The sequence below is a fragment of the Theropithecus gelada genome, chromosome 7b (genome assembly GCF_003255815.1).
Source record: "Theropithecus gelada isolate Dixy chromosome 7b, Tgel_1.0, whole genome shotgun sequence".
NCBI classification, from domain to species: Eukaryota; Metazoa; Chordata; class Mammalia; order Primates; family Cercopithecidae; genus Theropithecus; species Theropithecus gelada.
Window position 1 is genome coordinate 87311725 of NC_037675.1, and position 6723 is coordinate 87318447.

Consider the following 6723-nt stretch of genomic DNA (forward strand, 5'->3'; position numbering starts at 1 on the left):
TTTGAGGGGAGGAGATGGGGGCTATACAGTTTTACATGCCATTAATTAAACTTAGCATAGAGAGGCCACTGATGTCTACCTTACTGCCTGATTAACATACTGAGTCAAGAGCGTTAGATATTTACCGACTGTTTTTGCATCAGAAACCGTAAGGGAAATGGCCTCTCAGAAATACATCTATAATTCATGGAGTAAATCAGAAGCCGTGCATGAAGGCTGACATTGCTATGCATTCCCTTCCCTTATTCAAGTGGGAGCTAGCCATGCATAAGGAAGGTCACATCAGACTGTGTGATTCCATTTTTGTTTGTGTTTTCAACATATTTTGGATATCCCGAGGCATGGCTAAGGACACTGGGGGAGAATGGGAAACGTAGGTTAAATTAAAGGAGGCTGATTTATTTAGTGGATCTTTCAAAGAGCTGCAAGCATCTAATTAGACAAAAGCAAATTATTAGATTATGTAAAGATGTCTCATAGGCACCACTATCAGATTAAATCATAAACACACACGCGCGATGTATTTATTTATATATATATTTATATTTAGTATAGCTAGAACATTAGCCATGGTGGTATTTACTTTGCCCAAGTATTTGTATTTACCTCCAATTTTTTATCACACTCTATAAGCTGTGGGCTTTTTGAATAATTGCCTTTTATATCTTCAAATATATGTATATTGTGATTTTTAAAATCAATATATTGACTTCAATATACAATTTTTCTGAACTAAATGGTAAACTATAATATTTTGAAAGGTTCCTTACAAACAGTTAACAATTTTAGCAAGCCATTAATATAAATTAAGTGGACAAATGAAAATAGCTTTTTATATTACTATGGAGTTTCTATTTTCAAACTCAAAGTATTAAAATGGGAATTGTAAGTCACCCATGAGGACTGTGTAACTAATCAGTTTTACAATTAGACAGAAGCTCAAAACTATTCTTTTCTAAGCACTGAAGAGCAGACTGCCAGTCTCACTAGGTAATTGGGGGCTGAACAAATCCCTTGCCAATATTGGGGTGATGTGGCTGGCAGATGCTGATCAGAGACTGAAATAAAATGTAGATGGTAGAACATGAAAAAAAAAAAAAAAGGACTATCCAGCACTATCTCTTACTGGTGCTCCAACTCTCTTCTGAATGTATTTTAGTTTAATCAGTTTGAAAAGGTAAAAACCATCCCTTTCTAATAATTTAAGTCCAAATTTTAAAGTGCATACAAACTGAAAGTGACCTGTTTTAATAACAGCTTTCAGTCTGTTGAGCATTTTCATGCCTAGGTCGGGCAATAAGATTCCAGAAGAGATAAATATTATGTGGGTCAGTGAGCTGGTTTTTATTGCCTTGTATATTATAAGGTAATATGAAATAAGATATGTGCAATATGAAATAAGATATGTGCATTAAAAAGACTGTTCATCTACTGGTGATTGTTAGGTGTGCAACTTCGCCTCATGTGTAACATGAGTCTTCGTTCATACCAATTTTCGGACACATCAGCCTGGTCTTGCCTCATTTTATTTCAATGCTATTACTCTCCTTCATAGGCGTATGTTTGCAAAACTGCACTCTATGCCTATATTCTGGGACCATGACACTTTCCATTTTCCTTCAAACCTGATGTCACATACTCATTCAATCTAAAACCCTCGCTTTACTTCCACCATAGCTAAAATCCTTCTCAGTCTGTTTTCATCAGCCTGTAGGCACAGGGAAGATGTACATGCCCAAGCCATCACAGCAGACCAAAGGCTGTTGATTGATCACGTGGAATTGGGTACACATTCAAAGATGTCTCTACAACTGCCCAGGCTGGTTAAATGTGGGTAAATTATGCACATCTGCAAGCCAGCTGTTGCCTTCAGCTCGATGCCATTCAATGCAAAAAGCCCAGGAGGTCAAGGAAAAGAGCTTTTCAGTTCTCTGCTGTATGTACACATGGTGGTGCAGGTGGACCCTTGCCCAGTCCAAGTGTCAGAACGCCGAGACGGAATTGTGGACACATTGACCCTTCTTCTTATTGTTTTCATCTGCATTATGTATTCATGGAGTTGCACATATTAGTTAAGACAAGTCCCCTAGAAACAGGAAGCCTTTGTTCTTTTTCCTACCAGCTGAAAATTACCAAGTAGAGTTAGAAAATCTTCCTAGATTCTTTGTTTATTTCTTTATTTATATTTGTATAAAACGTCGTGTGCTTCCTGAAACAGAAGGATGACAGAAATTGGTTTGCAAAGGACTTGGTCAATTGTGTTTGTTTAAAAAGATGAGAGGAATTCAAAATGAGATTATTCCCTGTCAGGATAACATTCACCTTTGACTTTCATTCTGATGTGGCCCCTGGAGAAAATATCAATCAAAATGGAAAAATAGAGAAGAATTAAAGTCAAGGAGAACCTCAGATGAAATATGTGGGAGTTGGTTAAAAAAATGTTACTGGTATTAGTAACAACCTAAGAGTTTCTTTAGGAGGGTCAAGAATAATCTGAAAGGAGCAAAGACAAATTTCTTTAGCAAGACAAGAGATCAGAATGAATGAGTAAATCAGGCATTAATGAGCAGATTGAGAGTTCCTTTGGGATGCTGGAATTGAAGACTTTCCTCCCAAGTCTCAGTTTCAGTTGCTTCTATGAAATGCTTTAACAGGCACAGGCAAGAAGCAAACTGTATGGTTGCCTGCTCTCATCTTTCTTATTCGTATTTTCTTCAGAACCCAATTAAGGCATGTGCACCTATAGGCAAGGAGGTAAAAGTGATTCTTTCCCAAATACTGAGTTTCCTATTTTTAGGCCTTTCCTTTATTTTAATTTCTCCCATTACTTTTTTTTCCCCACCAACATGCTCAATTTTTTCGAAAGAAAGGAAAAGAATATAATTCAATTGCCCTATAAAGTTTATTATTGTATTTTCTTCCAGGAACAATTACACTTTAATCACAAAAAGAAAAATTCCTACCAAAATCGACACTTTGGGGATTTCCCTACCAAAATCAGGAAATTTCAGGTATGCTGGTGGGCATATTTGGGGGCTTTGTGACATGTTTTGAGTCACTCCACATATCACCTCTCTACTCTCTTAAATATAAGGCTAGCCAGTCCCTATATGGGTCTCTGGGCATCTCCTTTAAAGTGGCATGTCTCATTACCTATTCATAAGGCATGCATCATGATTATGAGACAGACAAACAAGAATGCAAAAGCAGGTTTAGAGAAGGAACTGTCTTAGTCAGTTTTCTGTGGCTTATAAGAAAATACCTGGAACAAAATAATTTATAAGGAAAAATATTTATTTCTTATTTGTATGGAATTTGAGAAGTCCAAGGTTGAGGAGTCCTGTCTGGTGAGAACTCTCTTGCTGGTGGGAATTCTCTGAAGAGTCCGGGGGTGATGCAGGGTATTGCAAGAATAGGGCTGAGTGGACTAACATGCTATTTCAGATCCCTCTTCCTCTTCTTCTAAAGCTACCATTTCCCCTCCCATGATAACCCATTAATCCATTAACTCACACATAGATTAATCTAATCATAAACACAGAGCTCTCACAACTCAATCACCTCTTTAAGGTCCCACCTCTCAATACTGGCACTTTGGGGATGAAGTTGCAACATGAGGTTTGGAGATGACTTTCATACTACAGCAGAAAGGAAAAGGTTTCTATAACACTTTGACTACAGACATTTTTCTCTTAAAGAAGTCTTGTTCTACATAAGTCACATTGTTAGATTCTTTGAGGAGAGAGAAACAGCTTGAATTATCAATATGCTTTCCCAGTTTGCTTTATAAAACCAAGTGGCTATTCTCTCATTAGTGAAAATCATAAACCTCTGCACACTTATGTCCCTGTAGGTATAGACGTTTTGCTTTTCTCTTATCCCTTATTTCCTCCTTGATTCTACGAGACTTGTTATGGGTAATGCTTGCTCCATAGAAGTTTTAATCGAACAGCTTTCTCATTTTAATTTGCCTCTAGATAATAGTTTGCTTTCTTAATTAATGCTGTAAAAACACACATTATGATCTTTACCTGAAAGATGTTTTGATTCACACCAGTATCTACGGCTTTGGTTGACTAAAGTACTCTTCTCCGCCTGCAGAGAAGCTGTGCTCGGTGAAGCAGCTGCTTCATTTCACCCCAGAGGTTGCTGCATTTTGCTCACTGTAAAAATAATGCTTATTTATGATACAATTTGTAAAGAGTTCTTCATACCCATTGAAATAAAAGTCCTGCCCACCCCCCACCCACTCGCCCATTTTCTGAGAAAGAAAAAACATCTCTCTCTCACTCTGGCTCTTCCTTTTTGCTCTTTCTCATTCAGTTTCTCCCTTCAGTCTCCGTGTCTGTACAACTTCACCTCATAGAATGCCTATGAGCACTCTTGAAAAACCACTCATCATCATAATGATAATGAGAATAGTGGCAATGTATTGAGCAATTCCTGTGTGCTTGGTTTTATTATAAGGTTTTTACATGGCATTGTCTCAATTGTTTTCACAACAGTCCTATAAAGTATAAAATATTATTATTCCCCTTGTATAGAGGAAACCAGCTGAGGTTCAGAGAGGTTAGACAGCAACTAAGCAGAAGAACAGCTGCACTGTGCCTGCTATGAATCCATTCATTCTTTGGATTGAAAGTAAGCATTCTCGTTCAGTACACAGCCACTAGTCACTTGAAGTAATAGACACTAACAAATATTAACTAATGTCCATATAGTAGTCAGAGTTTTTGTTCTAAAGTGCAAGTTGGATCATGACACTCTCCCACTTAAAATTATTCAGTTGACCCCATTTCCTTCAAAATAAAGTTCACTTTTGTTGTGTATCCTGTCTTCGTGGTCTGGTTCTAGCTTAGGATCTGGATTCCATCTCTCCTCATCCCTACCCCACTTAAGTCAGCCTTATTGCCAGGGCCTTTATTTACTTCCTTTTTGTCTGTTTGCAATATACTTCTTTCCCTACCCAGCCGGGATCCTACTCCTCTTGGAGTCTCAACTAGGACAATTCTACTTCTGGATGGCCTTCTTGACAGTCCCAGCCTCCCCCATTTGGTTCTCTCTTCATGCTCTTGTAATCCCAAGTTTGGACATCTCTTTATTTGCTTACTGGATTTTCCCCTCTTACTGCACAAAAAGATCCTGGGGGAAGAAGCAGCACCTTCCTCATTATGTTCCCATCCACTAAGTGCCTGTCATTGAGTGACAATAAAAAAAATATGCTTGACAAATAAATAAACAGAGAACTAAGGCTGACCTCAAATAATACCCAGGGACAAATTTAAGAGTTAACATATGTTAATGCTTATCCCTTCAAACTTATCTATAGGAAAATGATTTCTGTCTCCTTATAAGTCAGTGCATAGTGGTTGGTTTAGGGATGGCATGAGTACAAAACCTGGCAAAAGAACTGGGTGAATTTGGCTAGAACTGTTGGGAACTCTTGGGAAGAATAGTTCTATTCTTCCCGAGAGTTCTACAGAAAACTTTTTCTGTAAAGAACTAGGTTGTAAATACTTTTTGCTTTCTCAAGGGCAGTGAGCTGAAGAAATATAGATCTGGATCTGTTGATGTGCTCGAAATCAAAAAGCCTGGTCAAAAAGAAAAAACATATATAAAAATATGTACCAAAAAGAAAAAACATATATAAAAATATATATGTATAATATATGTATAATATATAATATATATTTATATATATAATGTATATACATATAAAATTGCCCAAGTCGATCTATGTTGAGGTTCTACAACTTTCTGCTGAAATAATCTTGACTAACACCCTGCTTTGGTTTATGCTTTCATAACTCTTACCTATTCCGCACTTCTGTCAATCATTAAATGTTCACCTGAGTTATTCTGAAATGTAAATGTGACCATGTCACTTCCCTTCCTAAAGTACCTCAGTGATTCCTCATGACCTTTCAATGACTGCTTTACTGTTGAATAGAACCCTGATCTGCCTATCCAGTCCCATTTAATGTTACCACCTCCTCATGGGCCACAGTTCTAACTCTATGCTTGACATTCGCTATACATAACATAATGTTTCACTCCTCCAGGGCTTGGCAGATACACATTACTCTCTGTCTGAGTAGCATTCTTATCCAGCCTTGTGAACGTGTGTTCTTACATTACGACCCTGATGAAATGTCATCACTTCCCTATACCTCCACAGTTAGTTGCTTCATCTTTTTCTCTCATGGAAAACTTAAACCTGTTTCTTCTGGCATTTGTTGCACTGCATGGTAATTGTTTAATCTTGTGACTTTCTCTCTGTGGAACATTTGATCTTAGAGTTAGTTATGATGTCTTGTTCATCTTTATAAACATAATGTATAACATATTCTTGAAGCACAGTAAGTACTTAATAATTGTACGGAGAATGAATAAGTGAATGCATCAAGTGAAGTGCTGTTCTTTTTATTTTAGTATCAACATAAAGCAGGGGACAACTTTACAGAAAAAGGGAAGTTTTTCTGTAAAGGACTAGATAGTAAATGCTTTTGGTTTGCAGGCCATACCATCTCTGTCACACTCTCAACTCTGCATTGAAGAGCAAAAGCACCGTGAACAATTAACAAAACAAATGGGTGCAGCTGTGCTCCAAGAAAACCTCATTTATAAATTGGGTAACAGGCTAGATTTGCCCCTGGGCTTTAGTTTGCCAGCCACTATTATAAGGGAAAGAGACAGTTTACAGTTCTAAAACCAAATGTAAAT